Source organism: Castor canadensis, chromosome 1, assembly GCF_047511655.1.
Source record: "Castor canadensis chromosome 1, mCasCan1.hap1v2, whole genome shotgun sequence".
NCBI lineage: Eukaryota > Metazoa > Chordata > Mammalia > Rodentia > Castoridae > Castor > Castor canadensis.
The window spans coordinates 10,755,831-10,781,821 of NC_133386.1; the positions used below are offsets into that span (position 1 = coordinate 10,755,831).

At 42.3% G+C, this 25,991-nt stretch overlaps 1 long non-coding RNA gene and 1 pseudogene across 2 annotated transcripts in view; both read left to right on the forward strand.

Annotated features, from left to right (window-relative positions):
* LOC141420661 (uncharacterized) overlaps positions 1–25,991 on the forward strand; it is a 140,961-nt gene that overhangs the window by 95,993 nt on the left and 18,977 nt on the right. The window lies entirely within an intron of this gene.
* LOC141416747 (small Cajal body-specific RNA 3) lies at positions 11,642–11,727 on the forward strand (annotated as a pseudogene).

The window sequence follows — 25,991 nt, forward strand, 5'->3', positions numbered from 1 at the left end:
TGAGTATAGAATAGTCAAATATCATTTTACAAGATTATTGTTTGAATGGATCATTTTCACAGGGCTACTATTTGGTAACCGTTGGTTTTGCCTATCCTCCTTACTGCAAGGATAGTTTCCTTGTTTCAATCCCACAGATAAGAGAGAGGAAGAACCCCGCTCCCCCCGCCATGTTGTGATTTTCCCATGTAATAGATCAACTTCTCCATACATTTGCCTTAAAATATTAGTGTTCTTGATGGGATGGTTTCAGAGGTTACAATGTTTTCTATAAACCTTTTTGTCCAGGTTGAACACTGTTTTTGGTGAGTCCTTAAAAGATCACAGACTTTGTCTTCAGTGAGGCATGACCATGAACTAAGAGACAGCCAGGCAAGGAGCCTCAGACTGCGTTGTCTTCTGATTGTTCTTAGATGCTGTCCTTAGGAAGTCCTGGGCCAGTTGTCACTAAGTGTTAGGCAAAGGCTGTTGAAAAGCAGTATAATTACACCAGTGTCACTTGGCCATTCCATCTGGTGATAACCTTAAGGTGCTTGGCTATATCAATTTTAATAAAATTATTTAATGCATGCAGAATATAATAAAGAGAAATGTGCATTGCCCACACAGATGTCTGCATGAGGCTGGGCTTTGCTGAGCTTTCCACGTGCATCATGAGTTTGGGACAGTGACACTTTCAGGCTCTGTGTCCTTCTGTGAAAAATGAAGATGTTTCTGCATCGTCACCCACGTGGACTTTGGCATTTCTCCTGATAGTCAAGCTCATCACCTTCACAACTTCTTTCCTCCATCACATTCTACCATGCCAAACTACTTTAAAGACATGAAACAACAGTGTGAAGTGTCTTTAAGAAGTCTATAGAATGCAAGCATTACTTTGAATATATCTTACAAAATTGCCGTTAACTTTTTCAAGGTAGGAATTCTGACATGAAGCAGCTATTTTTGTAAATCTTAAAAGTTAAGCCCAATCTTTCCTTTTTTTTTTTTTAATCAGTTTGAACTCAGGACCTCATGATTACTAGGCAAGCGCTCTACCACTTGAGCCATGTCCCAGCCCTTTTTACTTCAGTTTGCTTTTAGGTAGGGTCTGGGGTGGCCTCAGACTGTGATCTTCCTGCATTGCTAGGATTATATTACTGCACCACCACACTTGGCTTGTTGATTGAGATAGGATTGCGCTACCTTTTTCTCCAGCTGACCTTGAACCTTGATTCTCCTATTTCTGCCTCCCAGGTAGCTGGGATTACAGATATGCCCAGCCATATCCTTTCTTCAGTGTGTGTGTGTGTGTGGGGTATCCCTTAAAATCCATTAAGAGTTGGACATTAAACAATCCTCATCCTTTCAATTCTTTCCATATGCCAAAAAAGGATAGGGCTAAGAAGAAATTTGTAGCAGAGGCATTATGTATCATTTGGCTTAATTTTTTGCTAAGCGGGTAACAAATTCCCTCATCTCTTTGAATGCTGATTTTGCTAGCATTCAGGGTATGCAATGCCTATGTTTGTAAAGCAGGGCATAAATAAAGGCTGTAAATAAGATACTGGTCAGGTAAGGTTTGTTTTCCTTTTTCACCCTCTCCCACACTTTCCCAGGGTGTTGAAGTCTGTGGCATTTATTTTGGTAGAGGTAAGTTGCATCTAGTTATCAGGCAGCAAAGATGTTTTCTTATTGCTTGCTACTGCAGCCTCACTGAGAGGTGCCATCAGAATGTGCAGGCTTATAATAGACAGAAATAATGAAAAGCTATTTTTGCTAGTGATGTCCAAAGCTTTAATTTACCTCTGCAGAGGGTGCAAGAAGGTGGCTTAGAAAGATAACAGGTCATGGAGCCATAGCCGAGAGACACTTTGGAGGTCTGATCTCTGGAGCAATGGGTTAGTAACTGGAGGGGAACCTTTAGAGGTGCAGACAAGGTGGCACTCTGGGGACACACGGAGAAGGGTCACCAGGTCTTGGGGTCCTGGCCAATAGGAGGCTGTATGAATTGATGTCATAACCTTTGGCTGCTCTTCCAAATATGCCTGTGTGTTAGATGTGGCATGTGCACTGAGAGGAAAACAGATGGCCAGATTATAATTCATGTGTAATCCAAAACCCTGGATAAGGAACAAGAGGGCCTATGAGGGTCTGTCTGATGCTGACCACTTAAGTCCTTTGTGGAGCCCAACCAGGGCTGGATCCGTGAGCACAGAGATCAACACTCCAAATGGATTCATTCCAGTTAAATGTGCATTTGTGGGATGTGTAGACCTTAGGCATCTAAATCTGAAGGAGTGGTATGAGCATGAGTGCTTAAAAGAAGTGGAGTGGAAGACGGGTTGAGGAGCAGGTGTAGTGGGAGGGACCCACAGGTCAGGAGGCCATTTAGGGATGGAGGGGCTCACCAGAGGAAGTTCAAGGAGATGGAGTTTGAATTTATTTATTTATTTTTCATTTTTATTTTTTTAAATTTTTAGTCTCTTTACTTTTCTTTTGACAGTGTTGGGGATTGAACTCAGGGCCTCAAGTTTGCTAAGTAAGCATTCTACCACTTTGATCCTTTTGCTTTCAGTTCACCTTTTCAGATAGGGTCTCATGCTTTTCCCTGGGCTATCCTCAGATGGAGATCTTCCTTTTTCCACTTCCTAAGTATCTGGCACCAAAGGCATGCACCACACCCACCTCTTCATTCTTTTTTTCTTTTATTATTCATACGTGCATACAAGGCTTGGGTCAATTCTCCCCCCTGCCCCCACCCCCTCCCTTACCACCCTCTCCGCCCCCTCCCTCTCCCCCCAACCCCCTCAATACCCAGCAGAAACTATTTTGCCCTTATTTCTAATTTTGTTGTAGAGAGAGTATAAGCAATAATAGGAAGGAACAAGGGTTTTTGCTGGTTGAGATAAGGAGAGCTATACAGGGCATTGACTCACATTGATTTCCTGTGCGTGTGTGTTACCTTCTAGGTTAATTCTTTTTGATCTCACCTTTTCTCTAGTTCCTGGTCCCCTTTTCCTATTGGCCTCAGTTGCTTTTAAGGTATCTGCTTTAGTTTCTCTGCATTAAGGGCAACAAATGCTAACTAATTTTTTAGGTGTCTTACCTATCCTCACTCCTCCCTTGTGTGCTCTCGCGTTTATCATGTGCTCAAAGTCCAATCCCCTTGTTGTGCTTGCCCATGATATGAGGGAGAACATACGATTTTTGGTCTTTTGGGCCAGGCTAACCTCACTCAGAATGATGTTCTCCAATTCCATCCATTTACCAGCGAATGATAACATTTCATTCTTCTTCATGGCTGCATAAAATTCCATTGTGTATAGATACCACATTTTCTTAATACATTCGTCAGTGGTGGGGCATCTTGGCTGTTTCCATAACTTGGCTATTGTGAATAGTGCCACGATAAACATGGGTGTGCAGGTGCCTCTGGAGTAACCTGTGTCACAGTCTTTTGGGTATATCCCCAAGAGTGGTATTGCTGGATCAAATGGTAGATCAATGTCTAGCTTTTTAAGTAGCCTCCAAATTTTTTTCCAGAGTGGTTGTACTAGTTTACATTCCTACCAACAGTGTAAGAGGGTTCCTTTTTCCCTGCATCCTCGCCAACACCTATTGATGGTAGTGTTGCTAATGATGGCTATTCTAACAGGGGTGAGGTGGAATCTTAGTGTAGTTTTAATTTGCATTTCCTTTATGGCTAGAGATGGTGAGCATTTTTTCATGTGCTTTTTGGCCATTTGAATTTCTTCTTTTGAGAAAGTTCTGTTTAGTTCACGTGCCCATTTCTTTATTGGTTCATTAGTTTTGGGAGGATTTAGTTTTTTAAGTTCCCTATATATTCTGGTTATCAGTCTTTTGTCTGATGTGTAGCTGGAGAATATTTTCTCCCACCCTGTGGGTGGTCTCTTCACTTTAGAGACCATTTCTTTTGTTGAGCAGAAAATTTTCAGTTTTATGAAGTCCCATTTATCTATGCTATCTCTTAGTTGCTGTGCTGTTGGGGTTTCATTGAGAAAGTTCTTACCTATACCTACTAACTCCAGAGTATTTCCTGCTCTTTCTTGTATCAACTTTAGAGTTTTGTTCTGATATTAAGATCTTGATCCATTTTGAGTTAATCTTGGTATAGGGTGATATACATGGATCTAGTTTCAGTTTTTTGCAGACTGCTAACCAGTTTTCCCAGCAGTTTTTGTTGAAGAGGCTGCTATTTCTCCATCGTATATTTTTAGCTCCTTTGTCAAAGACAAGTTGGTTATAGTTGTGTGGCTTCGTATCTGGGTCCTCTATTCTTCCACTGGTCTTCATGTCTGTTTTTGTGCCAGTACCATGCTGTTTTTATTGTTATTGCTTTGTAATATAGTTTGAAGTCAGGTATTGTGATACCTACTGCATTGTTCTTTTGACTGAGTATTGCCTTGGCTATTCGTGGCTTCCTGTGTTTCTATATAAATTTCACGGTAGATTTTTCGATCTCTTTAATGAATGTCATTGGAATTTTGATGGGAATTGCATTAAACATGTAGATTACTTTTGGGAGTATAGACATTTTTACTATGTTGATTCTACCAATCCATGAGCATGGGAGATCTCTCCACTTTCTATAGTCTTCCTTAATCTCTTTCTTCAGAAGTTTATAGTTTTCCTTGTAGAGGTCGTTCACATCTTTTGTTGGGTTTACACCTAGGTATTTGATTTTTTTGAGGCTATTGTAAATGGAATTGTTTTCATACATTCTTTTTCAGTTTGCTCATTGTTAGTGTATAGAAATGCTAATGATTTTTCTACGTTGATTTTATATCCTGCCACCTTGCTATGGCTATTGATGATGTCTAGAAGCTTCTGAGTAGAGTTTTTGGGTCTTTAAGGTATAGGATCATGTCGTCTGCAAATAGGGATATTTTGACAGTTTCTTTACCTATTTGTATTCCTTTTATTCCTTCTTCTTGCCTAATTGCTCTGGCTAGGAATTCCAGTACTTTGTTGAATAGGAGTGGAGATAGTGGGCATCCTTGTCTGGTTCCTGATTGTAGAGGGAATGGTTTCAGTTTTTCTCCATAAAGTATAATGCTGGCTGTAGGTTTGTCATATATAGCTTTTATAATGTTGAGGTACTTTCCTTCTATTCCTAGTTTTCTTAGAGCTTTTATCATGAAATGGTGTTCGATCTTATCAAAGGCTTTTTCTGCATCTATTGAGATAATCAAGTGGTTTTTGTCTTTGCTTCTGTTAATGTGATTTATTACATTTATTGATTTTCATTTGTTGAACCACCCCTGCATCCCTGGGATGAAGCCTACTTGGTCGTGGTGAATAATCTTTTTGATGTGTTGTTGAATTTGGTTTGCCATTATTTTGTTGATGATTTTTGTGTCAATGTTCATTAAGGAGATTGGCCTATAGTTCTCCTTTTTGGAAGTGTCTTTGCCTGGTTTGGGGATAAGTGTAATACTGGCTTCATAAAAGGTGTTTGGCAGTTTTCCTTCCCTTTCTATTTCGTGGAACAGTTTAAGGAGGGTTGGTGTCAGTTCTTCTTTAAAGGTCTGATAGAATTCAGCAGAGGATCCATCAGGTCCTGGACTTTTCTTTTTGGGGAGACTCTTGATTGCTGCTTCAATTTCATTTTGTGTTATAGATCTATTCAGGTGATTAATATCCTCTTGGGTCAGTTTTGGATGGTCATATGTATCTAGAAATCTGTCCATTTCTTTAAGATTTTCAAATTTATTTGAATATAGTTTCTCAAAGTAATCTCTGATGATTTCCTGTACTTCCATGGTGTTTGTTGTTATCTCCCCTTTTGCATTCCTGATTCTACTAATTTGGGTTTTTTCTCTCCTCATTTTAGTCAGGTTTGCCATGGGTCTATTAATCTTGTTTATTTTTTCAAAGAACCAACTTTTTGTTTCATTAATTCTTTGTATGGTTTTTTTGGTTTCTATTTCATTGATTTCAGCTCTTATTTTTATTATTTCTCTCCTTTTATTTGTTTTGGGATTTGCTTGTTGTTGTTTTTCTAGGAGTTTGAGATGTATCATTAGGTCATTGATTTGGGATCTTTCAGTCTTTTTAATATATGCACTCTTGGCTATAAACTTTCCTCTCAGGACTGCCTTAGCTGTGTCCCATAGGTTCCAGTAGGTTGTGTTTTCATTTTCATTGACTTCCAGGAACTTTTTAATTTCCTCTTTTATTTCATCGATGATTAAAGTTCATTAAGTAATGAGTTATTTAGTTTCCAGGTGTTTGCATATTTTTTGTTTTTACTTTTGTTGTTGAGTTCTACTTTTACTGCACTGTGATCAGATAGTATGCACGGTATAATTTCTATTTTCTTATATTTGCTGAGACTTGCTTTGTGCCCTAGGATATGATCTATTTTGGAGAAGGTTCCATGGGCTGCTGAGAAGAATGTATATTGTGTAGAAGTTGGATGAAATGTTCTGTAGACATTAACTAAGTCCATTTGATCTATTGCATATTTTAGATCTTGGATTTCTTTATTGATTTTTTGTTTGGATGACCTATCTATTGATGATAATGGGGTGTTAAAGTCTCCTACAACCACTGTGTTGGCGTTTATATATGCTTTTTAGGTCTTTCAGGGTATGTTTGATGAAATTGGGTGTGTTGACATTGGGTGCATACAGGTTGATAATTATTATTTCCTTTTGGTCTATTTCCCCTTTTATTAGTATGGAATGTCCTTCTTTATCTCATTTGATCAATGTAGGTTTTAAGTCTACTTTGTCAGAGATAAGTATTGCTACTCCTGCCTGTTTTTGGGGGCCATTGGCTTGGTAAATCTTCTTCCAGCCTTTCATCCTAAGCATATGCTTATTTCTGTCAGTGAGATGAGTCTCCTGTAAGCAACAAATTGTTGGATCTTCCTTTTTAATCCATTTCGTCAAGCGGTGCCTTTTGATGGGTGAATTAAGTCCGTTAACATTAAGTGTTAGTACTGATCGTTATGTGGTGATTCCTGTCATTTAGTTGTCTTAGTTGTTTGAAGGTTTGGTTATGTGTACCTAAGTTGAGGTTACTCTCTACTGTCTTGCTTTTTCTTTTCCTGTGGTTTGGTGCTGCCTGTCTTTTCATGGTTAAGTTGGGTTTCACTTTCTGTGTGCAGAATCCCTTGAAGAATCCTTTGTAGTGGTGGCTTTGTGGTCACAAATTGTTTTAGTTTCTGCTTATCATGGAAGACTTTTATTGCTCCATCTATTTTGAATGATAGTTTTGCTGGGTAGAGTATCCTGGGGTTGAAGTTATTTTCATTCAGTGCCCGGAAGATCTCACCCCAAGCTCCTCTTGCTTTTAATGTTTCTGTTGAGAAGTCTGCTGTGATTTTGATGGGTTTACCTTTGTATGTTACTTGTTTTTTCTCTCTTACAGCCTTCAATATTCTTTCCTTAGTTTCTGAACTTGTTGTTTTAATGATGATATGTCGTGGGGTAGTTCTATTTTGATCTGGTCTGTTTGGTGTCCTGGAGGCCTCTTGCATCTGTATGGGTATATCTTTCTCTAGATTTGGGAAATTTTCCGTTATTATTTTTTTGAATATATTACGCATTCCCTTTGTTTGCACCTCTTCTCCTTCTTCGATGCCCATGATTCTCAGGTTTGGTCTTTTGATGGAGTCGGTGAGTTCTTGCATTTTCTTTTCACAGGTCTTGAGTTGTTTAATTAATAGTTCTTTGGTTTTTCCTTTAATTACCATTTCATCTTCAAGTTCTGAGATTCTGTCTTCTGTTTGTTCTATTCTGCTGGACTGGCCTTCCGTTTTGTTTTGCAGTTCTGTTTCATTCTTTTTTCTGAGGTTTTCCATATCCTGGCTGGTTTCCTCCTTAATGTTGTTTGTTTTTGTCCTGAGTTCATTTATCTGTTTATTCATCATGTTCTCCCTTTCACTTTGGTGTTTATACAGTGCTTCTATGGTTTCCTTTCTTTCTTCTTTTGCTTTTTCAAATTCTCTATTTTTGTTGTCTTGGAATTTCTTGAGTGTCTCCTGTACATTTTGGTTGACCCTATCCAGTATCATCTCTATAAAATTCTCATTGAGTACCTGTAATATGTCTTCTTTTAAATTATTCTTGTGGGCTTCATTGGGTCCTTTGGCATAGTTTATCTTCATTTTGTTGGAGTCTGGATCTGAGTACCTGTTTTCTTCATTCCCCTCTGGTTCCTGTTACTAATTTTTTGCTGTGGGGAAACTGGTTTCCCTGTTTTTTCTGTCTTCCCATCATTGTCTTTGGTGTTGTTACTGTCCCTGTACTGTGTGCAATTAAGTATTTTCTAGCTTGTAATAATAACAATGGTAATATTTAGAATGGAAGGGTGAGCGGAGATGGAAAGCAAGAAGTTAAAGAAATGGGAAAAACAAATACACAGACTGCAGGGAGAAAACAGAAGAAGGTATCAGACAAGAAGGTTTCAAAGGTATAAACAGGGAGCTTTAGCGTACTGATCGGACAGTAAGCTGAACAGACATTAGAGAGACAGAGAGAGTTTTGAAAGTCAAAAATAAAAAAAAGGATAAGAATAAAAATAAAAAATAAGCAAATGAAAGTAAAATCTATATATAAAAATGTATTAAAATAAAATGAAAAAATAGAAAATTTAAAAAAACCAAAAAACCAAAGAACCAAAAAACCTCCAAGTTCAAATGCAATGAAGTTTCAGTCTTAATAATTTGGGTGTCCAAATTGAAAATTTAAAAAAACCAAAAAACCAAAAACCTCCAAGTTCAAATGCAATGAAGTTTCACTCTAATAATTTGGGTGTCCATCTCAGTCTCCAATCCTGGAGATGGTGCCTCAGATGTTGTTCTGTAGTTGTCTCATCAAAGGGGACACATAAAGTAGAATAAAACTACACACACACGCACAAAAAAAACCCCACCAAGTGTCCCAATTTCAAGTGCAATACAGTTTCAGTAAGTTTTTCAGCTTGCAGGTGTAATTCGGTTGTTCTCTCATCAAAGGTAGGGAGACAATGAAAAAAAAAAAAGAGTCTGGAGACAGTTCTGTGAATGTCTATCTGCAACTGTGGCTTGCCTGCCTGCTGCTGTCAGCCTGCTGTTGCTGGAGGCATTGTTTATGCAGATCTCTGGGGTGAGCTTAGCACTCACCTGGCCCTGCTGGCTTTGTTTGCTTAGATTTCTCCTGTGCGTGAGCCTGTGGTACCAACTTTCCCCTTTCGAAGCACTGGGAAAGGTCACACTGCACCCATGTTGTCAGGCCTGCGTGTTTATTTACATTTCATGTGGGAGGTGGGTCTTCCCCCCTCTCCTATGCAGTTCTCCTCCCACCTCCGCTTTCACAAGCTTTCCTGCTCCTGATTACTGGGTGGTGCTGCTGCTCCTGCCAGCCGCCATGTTTGTTTACAGCTCATGTGGAAAGTGGGTCTTCCCTCTTCTCCTGTGGAGTTTTCCTCCCTCTGCCACTCTCACAAGCTTTCCTGCTCCTGGTTGCTGGGTGTGCACCCCTGCTCCCACCAGAGGCTCTCCGGCCAGACTGGCTTGTTTATTTACAGTCCCAGGAAGGATTCCCTTCCCCCAATCTTCAGTGCTCAGGGCGCCCCACCCTCTTTCTTGGGTGTCTTTATCATTCTTATTGCTTATTACTCAGTTTCTCTTTTTTCCCCGGGTGGAGGTCAGTCTGTCCAGGGGGCTATGCTGCTCTGGCCCAGGCTTGTCTGTGGGAGTACCGTGGTATTGCAAAGCTCATCTGGTCCGCGTCTTCCCAAGCCATCTGGGTGCTGGTGACTGGTGGCCTGGGGGCCCTCCTGGTTTCTCCATTTAACATGAAGTGGAGATTCTCTGCACCGGTTGGAGGTGTGGAGGAGTCAAAGTTATGCCTCTTCTCAGTGATTATGCCTGCAAAGTGTGTCTCCAGCATCTCTCCAAGATTTCACTATAGGAGGCTCGCTTTCTGCTTCCTCCCTCTAGCCGCCATCTTGGAATCCTCTGGAGTTTGAATTTAGCCTTGCATGATGGGTCAAAAAAAAAAAGGTTTTCTCTGGCTTCCAGAGCTGCTAGGCCATGCATGGGAAGGAGGACAGTAATACAGCCCACCCCTCCTCTAAACTCTTAGCCAATTATTGACAGGGGCTGGTGGCACATATCTCCATCACATCACCCCTCTGGAGTGACCTTTCAGGAGTAGTTCCATGGACTGTCTCTGAGTCCCCCGGGGGGGGTGAAGTCTAGATGCTTACAGTTGCTTCACAATACCCTGTATTGGCTTCTCACCTCTGCCTCCTGTTCCACACTCAGCTACAAGTCCATGGGTGCCTCCCACGTTATCTGTTGCTCTCAGATCCTTGCAGTAGCATTTGCTCCCGAAGGGATACAAATCAAGGCAGTATTTTAGGCATAAAATATACTCCATGTGTGAAAGCTTAGAAAGCCCCAATTAGCCAGGCGCTGGTGAGTCACGCCTATAATCCTAGCTACTCAGGCTGCAGAGATCAGGAGGGTCTCAGTTTGAAGCCAGCCTGGGCAAATAGTACTTGAGACCCTATCTCGAAAATACCCATCACAAAAAAAGGGCTGGTGGAGTGGCTCAAGGTGTAGGCCCTGAGTTCAAGACCCAGTACTGACAAAAAAAAAAGTCCCAATTAAGAGGCACTGCAGGAAACTCTTCTCCAAGTGGGGCAATGGAACCTCTGTGGAACTGAATATGGAAGACTTTGTTGGGGGTGAAGAGACTTAATAACAGAAAATGTTTTCCTTAACTGTGGACAGATTTGTCTGCTTTTTTACCAGGTTCTCCAGAAGATGCCACAGCCCTCCTCCTGACTCCCTTTAGAGCTGGAACCCATGCCCCCCTCCTCAGCTTAGACACTGCATCTGTCTCTTTTCCTTTTGCAGGTGCTGGGCTGGGCACAGGTGCAACCTGGACTTGGTGGAGGGAAGTTTGGAGAGACAGGCTTGCTAGGAGGAGGTTGGAGGCACAGACAGGATCCTGGGAGATAAGATGAGAAAGTTGAACATGAGGATACAGTCTGGCCATGAGACTCTCTGTTTTCAGAGTTGAGCCAAGGTGATCATTGAAGCAGGACTGTTAAGAATGTTCACTAAGAGCCCATCGGTATTTATTGGCAGCCTACAATGGTGCAAGAATTGTGAACAGGGGTTGCAGCAGATAGGAAGGTACCAAAGGGTCACTTCCTATACAAAACACTTTCTGAACCCCCAGTTAGAAGGGGCCCTTCCTCCTCTGCACCCAATTATTCCTTCGAAAGTGGTGCCTCCAGCACTTCTGGCATTTACTATTATACCTGTCACCATACAGTTAGCCATAATTAGTGGTCTTCTCCCCATGTTTTTGGAGGTACTTGGGGTTGAACTTAGGACAACACTGTACAGCATGAGCCACATCTCCAGCTCCTTTTGCTCTGGTTATTTTGGAGATAGAGTCTTGCTTTTTGTCTAGACCACAATTGTCCTATTTTAGGCTTCCTGATGCCGCTGGGATGACAGGTATAGGCCACTGTGCTCAGCTATTGATAGAGTAAATTTGTAACTTTTTTGCCTGGGCTGCTTCAAATTTTTTCCTCCCAATTGCTGCTTCCCAAGTAGCTAGGATTATAGGTTTGAGCCAACATGCCTACTCCGATTTTTTTCTCCTACAAATGCTCAATAAGAACATTGACAGAAAGCAGCAATCCTACATAAACATGGAGGCCTCTGTCTGACTTAGGATAGCTGCTAAGTCAGATCGTTGCCCTCCATACACTTAAAAAAAAGAAAAAGTAAAAGAACATTGAGCATTGTGGTTAGCTTTCAGGAGGAAGGAGGAAGGAGATAAAAACCTGACAGTATGCATGTTGAGTGATCTGGTCTTCTTTTCTTCCTTTCCTTTTCTTTCCTTCCTTCCTTCCTTCCTTTTCTTTCCTTTATTTTTTTCAGTACTAGGGATTGAACTAGGACTTTGCACATACTAGGCAAGTACTCTACCACTTGAACTGTGCTTCCAGCCATTTTGTTTGTACTTTTTGTTTGACCTTGAATTGCTAGATCATCATGCCTGAATGAAATTAAAGATGTATGCCACCATATCTGGCTTGAGGTGGTCTTCTTAACAAAAGAGCAGTGAATGTCTTTGATGCCTGAGAGTCTTGGGGTGACTTAAGCACTGGTTGTGGAGCCATTTCTTTCTTCTTCCATCAGATAAATGTAGGAGTCACCATTCTATCTTTTGCTCTAGTGATTCCCTCTCCTTTTATTGTCAGATTACCTCCATTAAACATTTCATTGCAAAATTCTTAAACACACTGAAGTATTAATAGCAGAAACAGCAGCAATGAATCCCCATATACCCTTTCCTGAGCTTCAACAATGATCTAGTTTCCTTTTCTTATTTACTCTATTCATTTTTTTCCATTTTGCTTAACTATTTGAAAGTAAACCTCGGCTCTCCTCTCTTCTTTTAATGGCAGAAAATTACATTAAAAGAATGTAGTTTGGTGGGAATACTGAATTTGAGCATGTGTTCTATTCTTAGAGAGCTGTTCTAGTCTTTGAAGATTTGGCCTGAAGGTTAAAACATCATGAAAAATAAAACTACAGGTGTAAACCCACAGTCCTTTTACCCCTTACAGCTTTGGCCTTGTTACCTCAAGCAATGCGTCTAACCTGTTTTCCTCAGTGGATTGAAACTAAAGAGTAAGTAGTTGGTTCCCACTGTTATTCCCACAGGTTTTCAGCGGGGCAGGGCCAATTCACTGCTTGTTTCAGGCTTAAAACTCCCCCTGAAGTGCAGGGATGGAGGCTGGTGTGTAATTGAAGTTGCCAGATATAGTGTGTGTGCATAGATGGTAGAGTGAGCTGAATTTCATGGGCTTTTTCTGAAGCTTCCATCTTAACTAAAAACACTGGAATTTTTCTGGGAAGTTGGCTGTATGCTTATTGAGAAAGACTTCTTTTCAGTCCAGTGTGATATTTCTACAAAAATCAATGATTTAGAAACAGGTATCTGAAATGAGATATATTACTTCACTTTCCATTTGTTGGAAATCCTGCTGGACTGAGTTTGAAATCTTCATACATGTTTGGTGTGCCTGTTGGGGGTAAGAATTACATTGACTCTGCCCTTTGGGACATGTAACATACCTTTTGGAATGTGGCAAAATAAAGAAATAAATACAACAATTGAGTCCTGTATTTCCAAATTGATTTTATGGCACTTACTTAATTTGTTGTTTCAGCATTCATGTTTATTTTTTCCCTTTTATCTGGCAAGCCTTTCATCTTTATTACACTTGATTACCTGATCCAGTGGAAGGGGAGGTAATGAATGTGGCCCCATACTACCTTATCCACATGTCAAGTTGAAACTTGTTCTTTGGTTATTAGAGGTAGTGAAGCCTATAGGAGCATGATGATGTTTTAATTTGAATTTTGACAATTAAAGAAGCTGGTACTAACATGGGTACAATGAAGAGGGAGAGATTCAATCTGAAATCCAGCCCCTCCCTGCCCCAGCCATAAGAATTTCTACATCTTCTTTAAAGTTCTTAAGATATAAAGGATTAGTGTCTAGAGTTACTGAGGAAGGGGGAGAAGAAAATAGGGAAGACACGCTAATAAAAACTCTGTTCAGGGATAGCACTTAATTCCATCTCACAATAAGGAGAAGAAAGCACACTTCAGATGAAGGAGCAGGGTCATTTACATAACACTTTCCTAGCAACCACTGTAATGAACAAATGCAGCAAATTCATCCTTCTCCTAGATGGTACCTCATGTCAGAGCTCAGGGAAAAGGGAAAGCAGGAAGCAACAGTATGCTCTCTGAGTGTCTCTGAACTTGGGTTCTGTGCTGTGTTGTTTAAAACTGGGTTACTTGACCTCTGTGGCAAGAGAGAAAATCAGATGAGACTACTGCACATTCCAACCCCAAGGGATGGGCGGGGCTAAATGGGCTCTCACAGGTAGTCTTCTCTGGGAACAGGTGAGTTAGGGCTTGTGCCTCTGAATTTTCTGGTTTGGCTTGAGCATCATGAAAGTCAAAATCCTCCTCCTTATTATCATCATCACCACCATGTTGCTGTCATTTGTCAAGTGCTTCTTTATGTTGTATTTCCTCCAATTTACACACTCTCCTGTAAAAGCAGATTTGTTCATTCCCTTGTCACAGATGAAACTGAGGCTCAAGCAGGAAAATTGGCTACCATTCAACAGTTAATAATCAAAATCATCATAATTCACTTTTATTACACATGTACTGGGCCACGTGCCAGGCACTGAGCTGAGTGCTCTGCATGCGTGGTCCGATGTCACCTCACTCATCACAGATGAGGAGAGACAGGCAAGAAGGCAGACAGTCTGCCCAAGGCCATGCAGAACGGCACTCTAACATGTTTTCAGTGTTTTAAATAAAATAAGTAACTACATGCAGAATTTCTGGTCCTGTGATAGGGAGGTGGCATGTTGTCAGGGGTGAATCAGAGAGGATTTTGGGGGGACGAAAGAGAGGGAACTCTCTCTCTAAAAACTGTCAAGCAGGCCCATGTTGCTTATTTCATCTACATTATAATCCTGAGGCTTAATCTTTCCTCCCTCTTGGCTAACTGGGAGACTGGGGGGGGACTTGGATCTGGGGGAGATGTAGTCCAAGGAAAGTGGGTCAGTAGGCTGAGAGACAGGGGACAGCTCTCTATTCAATTTCCGAGATTGTGCCCTTTGTCAGAGTTGCCTACAGACACAGTGCCTGTGTGCTCCAATTTTGCAGAATTACCTTCCCTGGTTAGAACCCAATCTTCCAACCCCAGGGTCTGCAGAAATTCTTCCTTCTCAACACCCTGCCTCTCCATGCCCCTTAGTTGTGATCCTCCCAGGACGCAGCTGTGATGTGGGGCATTGGAGGAGTTAACCATTTGTCTAGCAAGGTCTTGTCTTTGCTTAACTGCAGGGGGATGGCTTGGCCCCCTTTTAAGCTGTTTTCCCTGCACACCCTTGAGTCATCTTCTCTCCTAGGGGAAAGCTCCTTGGGAGGGGCCCTATTTCCAGCCTCCTTGCCAGTGGGTCTGTGTTGGGATGACTGGGGCCAATTAACACTGTGGGCACCCGGCCTCTGCATTGGGACCAGCCCTGGGCCCCAGGTAGTTCCTAGTCCTCTCTGCAGGGCCCATGATGCTCCACAGGACTCTAGCAGCTCACACCTGAGGCCACTAAAAAAGGCCTAAAGCTTAACTAACTGCCGCACTGGGGGATGGATTACCTGCTAATGACAGGCACCTGGGTAGGCAGAGCAAGCAGCTAAAACTGGGCCAGTGCAGGCGCGTGGGGGTGGTGGTGTGCATCATCAGGAGCTTACCTGGGATGTGAGGCGCGCCCCTGTCCAGGCGTTTCCTGCATTCTTCCTGCTGCTGCATGTGAGCAAGCCAGAAGGTCAGAACCAGGGGATTACAGCCACCTCTCCTTTCTCCAGCCTTGGAGGCTGAAAGCCATTACACTGGAAATCTTTTTGTAAATTATTTTTTCCTCTCCCACATTTTCTTTCTCTGACTTTCACTAATCCCAGGCCAGGGATTGGTGTCCCTCACTAATCTCAGGATTTAAGAAATTGTCCTTTAACCTCCAAACTCGAAATGGTAGGGGAGAGACAACGACATGTCTTTTGTTTTGCCTGTTTTTGCCTCAAGTGCATCAGAAGGCCTTCGAATCTGAGGTATGATGGGATCATTTTGTTCTATTGGAGAAGAGTGCACCCTACCTTGGCAGTTAAAAGTCTCCTTACCCCCTTTAGAGAAAGTACTTGACAGTGAATAGCAGCCTATGTTAATAGACCAATATTTACTACATTTCATAGCATGCAGGCTTCCTTCTGAAACCTCAATCCCTTTTGGATGCTGTGGTGCGGGCTTAATGCAGGGTCTAATGTGTTGTTCCAGCAAGCATTTCTCTACCTCTAATCTTTTTATTGAACCTGATAGTGGAACTTGTGCTCCTCTGGGTATGAATGAGGCTTTGAGATTGAGCTCCATGGTTTCTTTTGGTTCTTTAGTGAAGACCCTGAGATCCTGAATTGCATCAAGAGATGCACTTGGTGGTTGGGGTTTCAGATGAAAGCATGAAGCCCCATGGACTTGCCAAACATTGTGGTTTGAAGTAGGACTTTGGAGACACAGCTGTGAAACTTCCCAAACCCCAGCTCTCAACAGAATCACCAGCTGCAATTTGCATACAGGCTTTGTTGCAAAGGCTTAGCTCAACCTTGTTTCTGTGGCCATGATGTCATGAATAAGAATATTTCCTGATATTTAACCAAAGGCTCTCTTGATGTTTCCAAAATCTGTTGCCTCAAACAACCAAGGCACCTGTGCTGTTATTTGGACAGGATTACCTCATGCACTTAAGGCTGGCCTTCCCCAGACTAAATAAATCTGGTGTCATCCTCTATTAAGTTTCAAAACATTTCTTAGCTGGCTGAAGTACAAAAAGGAAATGCCGAAAGCTTGGGCTTTCCTTTTATTTTCCATTTTTTTTCAACTCTTGCAAAGGTGTCAATACATATTTTAGTATTCAGCTAGTGAAGCTACAGTTTTTATAAATGATGGCCTTGGTTGGTATGATAAACTTGAATTTACCATTTCCTGTAGATTTGATTGACCTGGTCAGGGCCAGAGCAAAGGAAGTCCCAAGACCAGCTGTATTTGTTGGCACCCTACCTCCTCCTCCCCACCACCTTCTTGCAAAGATAGCAAATCATCTCTAATAGCAAATGGTGAAAAACATGTTTGTTTTTCCTTTAAACGATGAAAGAGCATTAAGTCTGTTAGCAACAGGTGCGAATTTCACCATGCATGGAGGAGCCCCTGGTTGACATGGGTGGGTGCCTGTTGAGTTGAACTTGTACCCACAGCTGTCCTCCCAGCAAAGCCTCCTTTTTGCAACATTGGAATGGTTTGGCCAGTGGTTGGGCCACACCCTAGGTCTTCACATTCTTCTAGTCAGAAAGAAAAAGGATAGTGGATAAGATAGATACACTGAGCATTGCCCAGGACTGGACAACCTGGAGGACTAGCCATTATAGACTGTGGAAACACTGCCTTTGCCTCCATGACTGAACAGGCAAGGACCTATCTGCTGATGGTGAGCCAAAAATGAAGCTGGTATCATGATACTTTTAAAGAAAGGCTCATTCCAACAGTGTTACATATGACGCAGATCGCTCCGGGCCCTTTAGAAATCTCAATATGGAATAAGACAGCCTTACTTTAATTACTTGCAGCACAGAAATCTCTTTGACTACTGGTGGGAGTCTATGCAAACATCAGACATCACACAAGCTTTTGATCTTAGCACTGTCATAATTGAGTATCCCACATAGCATGTCCAGGTGAGGGGTCATTCTTAGTGAAATATGTTCTAAAAGCTCTAAGGCAGAAGCCTTTATCTACTTATCATTAGGATGTGAGTCATGAAGAAAGGTCTTATCATTGAGATTTTTGATCGCTGTTACAAATCTTGCAAGCACTATTTTCCTATGCTGTTTTTGTGAAATCAAATTTCATTTGGAGTAATAATTTTCCATCTGAGTCTTATGATATCTCAGGGTGCCTCTAATTCTTTCACTTGGTGCTGAAAACTTCTTAGTTTATGAAACCTTTCACAGATCTTTCTAATACAACACTTTATAAAAAATAAATCACATTACCTTTGACTCAAAACTTTTGATGGCTTTCCATTGAGTCTTGCTATGGAAAGGGATTCACAGAAATCCAGTCTCCTGCTGGATGTAAGGACTTATCTGTCCCCAAAGCTTCTATCCCCTACTTATCACCTCTAGCAAAGGGGACTTCACTGCCTTGTGAACTAATTGGTTTTATTAGCGAACAGTCCAAGGTATTAGCATGTTTGTTTTTTGTACTGAGTCAAAATCCAGTTCCTTAAAGCTTGTACCTTTGGTCCCAATTTCACCCAAAGGAACAACAAGCAAACATCTGCTTTCACTTGGATCTGGTGTATCCTTCTATGACAGAAGACACTGTCCTGTCTTGTCTTATTCTTCATTAGTTCAGGTTCATGCATAGAGTCAAGACGAGTATCAGCCTCTTGGGACACCCTTGTTTATAGCAGTGTCATTGGGAGGTGTGGAGCCAGATTAGGCCCAGACTCATCCAGTAGGCTTTTAAAGCTATCCTGTGAGCCTGTCTACACACCTGTCCACATCCTTCCCAGGACTTTACAATATAAATCTCCCCATTTAGGCTGGCATCACTTCCCTGCTCTCTAAATACAGCATGATAATTCTCCCTTTGGTCTTTCTGAAAGGTACAAGAGAAGTGGAAGTTGTGTAAGATCCTGATTTTAGGAACCTATTATGTGCACAGTGTTGAAACTGAGCCATAGCTTCTGCCATGTTGGAAAGAGGAGAAAACTTCTTAGGTGACAACAGCAGTGTACAAAGATATTGGTGATTGCAAATTTCAGGTAGGTGTCCTGAAGCCACGGATCATGCCAAAGAATCATGACTGCATAGCTTGTATGTGGAAAACATGATTTAGAAAGATTGTTGGGGCCCCTCTCTGGGGAGACAGCATTGAGTGATCATGAAGGTGGTGAGAAGCTGGCTTTTTGTAGAGAGAAGGAGCAGGAGGAGGAAGACAAGGAAGAAGAGAAGAAACATAAGGAGTTAGGGGGAGGAGGAGGAGGAGGAGGAAGAAGAGGAGGAGGGCAGCAGATGTAAGGGAACCTAAAGATCCATGGGGATGAAGTGTGGCAAGGGTGTCAAAGGAAGAAGCCAAATCAGGAAGGACTTTGCAATCATTTAAAGATTCAATCTTTTCCCTAAAAGCAAAGGGAAGCTCTGTTCTGAAGGCATTTAAGCAGAGTTTAAGTGTGTGTGTGTGTGTGTGTGTGTGTGTGTGTGTATGTATGAGAGAGAGAGAGAGATTGAGATCATGAAGAGGTCTAACCTTAGCAAGCTCTCCTACGAAGCCGTCTTAAGAGGATTCATGGTCTAGCCTTGAGGCACCTGGCCAAGGAGGCAGTGGTGGTGAGCTACTGTCTGGTTGGAGCTTATTCTTCACTCCTTTCAGGGACATGAGATGAAATAAGATCCCTGCAGTGGCACTTCTGCATGGCATGCCCAATCATAGGGCAGGCTGTTTGGAAGAAGCTCAGATGAGAATGAAGAACTATTTTGAGAAGGAGCCAGCAGTTCAAGTCCAGGGACACTGGCCAATGTCCCCAAGTGTCTTGCTTTCTCCTCTGAGGACTGGCCTGAGAGTCACCATGACATCAAGGAGTGAGGCAGCCCTACTTGGAGGAGTAACAAGAACAGATGACATGTATATACCTGAATCTTGTGAGTGATTGGTGGGAAGCAGGAGTGGAGAAGTGTCAGAAGGGTGATGGCATAGGGTTATAAGTCATACCCAGAACCCTGGCTTTTCTCTCTGCTCACTGCCTTCAGTGAGGATCAACAGTTAGGGAAAGAGGCAAAGTGAGTCTAGTCTCTGCCTCAATAGGAATTTACCTTCCCTAACCCCTTCTGCCATCCCTTCCCATTGTTCTCATCCTCCACTGATCATTCTTCTGTTTTCCCAAACCACAGGCCCAGTGCCAGCTCAGTGAAATGAAGGATTCACCGTACACATTCATGTCTCACTGAGGTCCTCCTCTGCAGCTGTGCCTCCTCCCATATCAGGCATCACAGGAGGAATGGGTCTTGTTCTTGTCTGTGTGACTTCTGCTGGTGAGGAGAACTGATTTGCTCTGGGCAAAACTGGATGAAGAGTGGAGAAGGGTGAAGTTAGGGGTGGAGGGGGGAGGCTTATGTGTGGAGAACAGAAAATCCTTTGAAGAATTTTAGTCTTCTTTCATCTGGATTTGCCAATGAAGCTTCTTCTCCATCTCTCTAAGAAGTCATGAATAGAATATGAATTTTTCCCTGATATAGAGAATTGGATTTTTTTTGGAGGGGGGGTGCTGGCATAGGTTGAAGTGTTTTTTCCTACTTGATAGGGAATCCACAGAGCACTGTGAAATCAGGTGCCAAAATGTGAAAGAAGAGTGCATGTATCCTGACACACCTGTGTATCTTGGTTTTGTTTTGATTTTTAGTTGCCTACAGTGTTTGGTTACTCATAAGGTCTATGAGCATTAAAATTCTAGATTACTGTTGATTCACGAAAGAGAACTCAGTACTACCAGGACCCAGGCACAGTATTCTGTAATTACATTATATTTCATAATTGTTTGGAGCTGGATTATTTATACAATTCCATCACACATGATTCTTTCCTTCTCGTGTCTTGTAAATTGGATAATGCTCTTATCAGTATTTGCCCAGCCATGGGAAATGGGCTGGGTTTTCAGGCCCTCACACTGTGCTTAGAGAGAATTTTCACATATCTAAAAATACCAGGCCTGGTGCTATTTGTTTAACATTGTTACTGCAGAGCCTTATTTTTGACTTACCCAGGCCCTCCTGCAGAAGGCAAAGATTAAATGCACAACAATCCATAAGCAGGAGCATGACAACTGGCTGATGGTGGATGGAAACACCTCAGTGTTCAGTGGATGGAAACACCTCAGTGTTCACTGGCTGGGGGTCAGCAGATGGGGTCTCTGGCACAACAAGGCCAGCTGGTCATTCCTCCAGGTGGGTGATCAGGAAAGAGCCTTCCTAGAATTTCTTTAGGCCCCTTGGCTTGCTGTGCAGGGTATGGCATGGCTTATTTGTGCAAGGAGAGAGGCATTTGTGGAGGGCAAGCAAGGCTAGGGACCAGAGGGGACTGGGTACAATGCAGAGGCAATGTGTGTCATCACCTACCCATCAGTCACCTGCATGCATGGGCCCTGTGCGGTGTTCCAAGCTTGAACACAGACCTGCTTTCCATCTGGCCTGAGGAAGGATGAAGAGCTGGTCTTGCCTTGTCCACAGGGGAAAGGCTATTGTCACCTTTGTCTAGTGCTCTTTCCAGTGGGTTTTGCTGGCTTATTATCATTCCTGGGGCAAATGCTTTCTAGCTGTGAAATACAAGCCTTGAGCTGAGGTGTTTGGCTTTGAACTTCCTTGGACGTCAGAGAGATTTTTGTCAGAGAGAAGAGGAGGAGAAAGCTTAGATATCTCCTCAAGAGACGTGAGCACGTTGTTTTGCAGGATCGTGTGGCTCAGGGGGATGTGATAATGCAGCCTTGAGGCTGTAACTGCATGGAGGTACCTGAGCTCCACACTTGAACTCGAGATTGCGACCTTTGAACTACATTCCGTTGCATTAAGGCATCCCTCGTCAAGGCGCTCATGTAAAAAGACCCCAAACTGTGTATGTTTGTGAGCAAGGATGCACATTCTTTTTGAGGAATTATTAGCACTTTCTGTGTTAAAGAAATTGTATATAATTTTAAAAAAATGAGGTAGGTCTCACTATGTAGCCTTACTAACCTGAAACTTGCTCAGTAGCCCAGGCTGACCTCAAACTAGTGATCCTCCTACTTCAGCCTCTCAGCTACTGGTATTATAGGTGTGCACTGCCACGTCTGGTTATTGGCTATAACCTTAAATAAAACACTTGTTATTTTAATTTTTACTTTTAGTTCTGAGGTTCTTTACAATAATGATCTATTCCTCAGTTTTTCAGAGTTCAGTAATCTAGTTAAAGATAAGTATATCAAAAATTTTTTAAAATGGTTGCCAGGTAAGGATTTATTTAAAAATCTACTTGTGTATTAATATATACAAACACCAAATATGAACAATGCCAAAAAAGCAAGAAATGCAATCAAGTATTTAAAACGTTCTTTATTATTATTTGACTAAGAGAAAAAGCTGTTTTAGTTTTCTTTTGAAGAAAGCATTTCTAAGTGAGCAGAAACTAAGATTCCTGGTGATATGGAGTAATGGATGTCACAATTTTTATAAGTGCATCTTAATTTTTCATGTATTTATTTCCCTCTGTTTTCCACCTTTATAGTCCACTACACTGGGAAAGTTTTCTGTCTTTCTCTTTTTTTGGCAGTACTAGTCTTTGAACTCAGGGCCTTGCACTTGCTAGGCAGATGCTCTACCACTTGAGCCACTCCTCTAGCCATTTTTGCTTCAGGGTATTTTTCAGACAGGGTCTCACCCTGCCCAGGGCCAGCCTTGGATGGCGATCCTCCTACTTATGTTCCTGCATAGATGGGATGACAGATGTGTACCACCACACCTGGCTTGTCTGTTGAGATGGGGGTCTTGCTAACTTTTTCTTCCCTGGCTGGCCTCGAACTGTGATCCTCCCAATCTCTACCCTCCAAAGAGCTGGGATTACAGGCATCTAGCATATTTTATTTTTTAAATTATACATTTTTTGACTTTAGGCAATAGAAATTTATCCTCTCCTCCTATTAGGAGGCTCGAAGTCCCAAATCAAGGTGTTGGCCGGGCTATGCTGTATTTCAAGTCTATTGGAGAGAATACTTCTTTGCTTCTTCTCAGCTACTGGTGGTGGCTGTAGATCCTTAGTGTTCCTTGGCTTGTGTGGCACAATTCCAATCTCTTCCTCCATCTTCCCATGGAACGCTCACTGTGTTTTCTTTTTTCAAGTTGTCATCTTATAAGGACACTTGTCTATTCAATTAAGGACCCACCTTTCTCCAGTATGACCTCATTTTAATGAATTACATTTGCAAGAACTCTATTCCCAAATAAGGTCACATTATGGGGTACTGGGGATTAGGTTTGCATGATATCTTATTTTGGGAGGACAAAAGTTAACCCATAATGGGTCATAGATACTTTCGAGTCATTTGGATTCTGCCTGTTATTGTAGTATGGCCCTTTTCAAACAGGAACAATTAAGTCAGGATCCTCTAAAAATTCTAGTTTTTGCTTAGACTAATTCTTACCAAGGAACATAAATGGTATGAGCATTTTTTTCAGTTTTTTCTGAGTGTCAAGTACTTTGCAAAAGTGATCTTCCATTCAGAAACTTCTCAAAGCTGTTCTGCTTCCCATTTGGGAGTTTCTTGTGATATTTCCATATATGCACGTAATGTAATTTGATTACAGTCACCCCCTCTATGACTCTTTCTTATCCTCCACCTTTCTTTTTTATGGGGCCATCTTTTCTATATTTTCATTCTTGCTCCTTTTGTGAGAAGGACGTTGGTTTGCCTGTGAGAGCTCACCCCATTTGGCAGTCCTGGCTGGTGGAACCAGCTAGGCTGTACTTTATGTACCTTGTCCATTTTACCAAAAGTGCAAAATGGTCCTTTGCCATCAATCCTTTGTGACAGGAAGTAGCAGGCAGAAAGAAAAACCTGGAGAATGGCCCAGTTCTTCCTTCAAGTTCAATTTCTGAAAGAGTAGCCAGAGAGGAGCAACCAGCCTCCTCTTGTTTCTGGGTAAGTTTCCCTTGGAATCATTTCACTGTCCTTTTGCCTATGCTGGGGATGAGTTGAACACTCTTTTCTGGAGCCCTGCTATCTGTTCTTGGCTGGGGGGTGCTTGTATAGAGCTGGTCAGGCCCCCTGGTGGATGATGCGCTGGAGCCCAGCCTGGATTCTCCAGTAGCCTCCAGGTCTCCCTGCGCCTGTTCCCTCCTTGACCAGCCTTGGCTCCAAGTCCTTCATGCAGGGTTGGCCAGTTCTACCTGAGCTGTGGTAGAGGTGCCAGCCTTCCTTTGCCCCTCATCACATGCATCTCTCTAGGGTGTGAAGTGACACAGAAAATGAGCACAGGTCTACTTCACAACTCTAGCAGAGAGCGATGCATCTGTTCTTCCTAACAGGGGATCAGAACAATTATAAATTAGGATGTGCCTCATTCTCCACAAAGACACCAACACTTGGAGATGGCTACAGGCCATTGGTCCTTACTTGGGTGTCCACTAGTATTCTGGAAAGGTGCTTCTGATTGTTCTGGCCTGGGCCTCTCTATACCCACTGAGTCAGGGTCTCCCAGGGGCTCTCACAGCTGGGAGAAGATGCCAGGAGAGCCCATACTCACCTTTGTTGAGAACCATGGCATAGGCAGTGGGAAAATGATTCAGAGGTGTTCAGAGGTCATCTGACAACTAGGTTTGGAGTATTTCCTTCAGGGCTTTTGTCTCGCAGGGCACCGGGGAGGTAGCCCATAGAATGTTTGTCACAGTGAGGGACAGTGGACAGTTTTGTACTCAGGAAAACGAGTGCTAGGTGTGGTCATTTTCCACTACACAAAGGGAGGACAAGGGCAGCTCCAAGGGCTTGGGGCTGGTGGTGAGCAGATAACCCCAGTCGTGGTGACACTGCTGATTCACTGCGAGATGGCCATGTGATCACTGGATTTCCTGAGCTTTGCTTCTTGCTTGGAAGAAGATGAGTTTGAGTGAAGTTCTAGGCTACTTCGAGCTCAACTTAAGAAACACTCCTTAAAACACGTATTGTGCAAGTGATCTGTTCTCATCCAAGAACACCACACAACAGTGTGTTCTTTCTTCAAGAGAAAGAAAAAACTCTATTATCTGAGGACCCTGCTACCCCCAGATAATTTTCACAAGTAAATTCCTCCAGCCCTTGAGCAAAGAGAAACACACAGATATGCATGTGTGCCATGAGTGTAAAGCACATACATTTTATATGCTGTGCATTTTATAGAAAGGTAATGGTATTGCTTGTTGTCTGGAGCCCAGGACCATCCTTCCATGCCAGAGAGCACATTTGATGCCTTTCACACAGGGCAGATACTCAGTGCTCTTGGGTCAGGCCCAAGAGAGCCCCTGGTGCTGTCCCCTACTAGCTGTGTGACCTCTAAAGAGTGACTTAATTTCTCTTAATCACAATTTCCTCCCATGGAGAATGGTCATAACAGTAATGCCCACTTTGTAGATGTTGTGAGGGCTAACTCAGACACTGCATGTTGAATCCTTAGTGCAGTGTCAGCTCATAAAAGAGTCCAATAAGTGTTAACTAAAAGTGCTTCACAGAATTTCATTTTACTAATGTGCGTAATTTAACCAATCATCTCTTATTGCTTACTTAGCTTTCTCTTTGCTGTCATCCACCACAATGCACTGATCATTTTGTAGATAAATGTCTATTTGCCTGTATCCTCAGGAAATATTCCTGAAAGCATAATGGCTGAGCCAAAAGGCGTGAACATTTTAGAGATGTCCAGATCCACACAGAGCCAGGTGTCTTGTGGACAGGTTTTAGCAGTCTAGGAGAGTAACTGTCCCCCATGTCTAGGGGGGATTGATGTTAGTTTTCATTTTATTCTTTGAATTTAAGAGGAAGGGAAAATGGGCAAAAACAGTGTCATTTTATTCTGAATTATTTTTATAAACATATGCAGTCTGCTCATTTTCTATTGCAGTGTTGGTGATTTTTAGAGATATTTTTGCATTAGAGTAGCAATTCTTTGCTTTCATGTATTAATCTCTGAGAGCCAATTTCACACCTCAGTTCTGGATAAGTGCTGGTGGTGAACAAGACAGTCCTTGCACTCGCCCTTGCCCTGTGGATAGAATGTGCAGGGAGCAAAGTGGGTATGAAGGGATTGATGAAAGTTCGCAACCAGGGAGCACTCTAGACCAGCTGGGCTATTGGATGGACTTCATTCTGAGAGTTTCGCATGGTGGTGATGGTTGAAGAATGGTTGGAGAAAGAGGACTTAGCTAACTATAGATGGGGGCAGGGTTTCATAAATGGAGGATGAATATACTTTTTCCTAGTTAGTTCCTCACTTTTATTTAATTGTTAAATTTTGCTGATAGTCTATGTTGCCATCCGCTATAGTTTGGATATGATTTGAGTGTATCCTCCAAAGTTTCACATATTGAAATTTATTCAGATGGTGGAAAATCCATCTGTTTAGTGTGCTTAGAAAAGGAGCCTTTGGGAGGAGATTGGGATTGGAAGAGGTCAATAGGTGGAGTTCCTGTCACTGAATCCTGGTGGCTTTGTAAGAAGAGGGACACATGTAAGAAGGGACATATGCACACTCATCTCTTGCCATGTAATGCCTTGGGCTGCCTTGGGACTCTGCCAACAACAAGGCTGTCACCAGATGTGGCCCCTCGACCTTGGAT